Here is a 399-nt window from a genome sequence, read left to right as displayed (position 1 = left end):
AACAGGCCCGGATGGGACCGGGAGGGGCGGGAGAGGAGCTGCTGGCCGTGTCTCGTGGCCGTGTCACTCCGAGACGGGGCCCCAAAGCCCATCAGAAGCTGCTCCAGGGCTCCCGGCCCACGTGCTGCGAGACCGAATCGGGCCCTGACCCCGTGGGCCCGGCTCTTCACGCCCAAGTGAAGGCGTCCTGTTTCTCTCTCTCCCCCTCTCCCTTCTGCTCTGAAATAAAAAATACGTATTTTTAAAAAAGATGTTCTCAGAGGAGAATGAGGCCACAATTGTAAAATAAATAAATAAAGTGCTAATGGAATCCCACCGACTCTCCCGTCGGCCCCCTGGCCTCCTGATCGGGCTGAAGAACATGGAGTTCCCCTCCGCGGGTCCAGTGTGTGGCGGGGC

General features: G+C 59.1%; 1 protein-coding gene across 1 annotated transcript in view; it reads right to left on the bottom strand.

Annotated features, from left to right (window-relative positions):
• The window catches only part of DNAH17 (dynein, axonemal, heavy chain 17), a 76,281-nt gene that overhangs the window by 69,514 nt on the left and 6,368 nt on the right, over positions 1-399 (bottom strand).

The sequence above is a fragment of the Myotis brandtii genome, unplaced genomic scaffold (genome assembly GCF_000412655.1).
Source record: "Myotis brandtii unplaced genomic scaffold, ASM41265v1 scaffold825, whole genome shotgun sequence".
Taxonomy (NCBI): Eukaryota; Metazoa; Chordata; class Mammalia; order Chiroptera; family Vespertilionidae; genus Myotis; species Myotis brandtii.
This window is presented reverse-complemented; position numbering and strand designations above follow the sequence as displayed.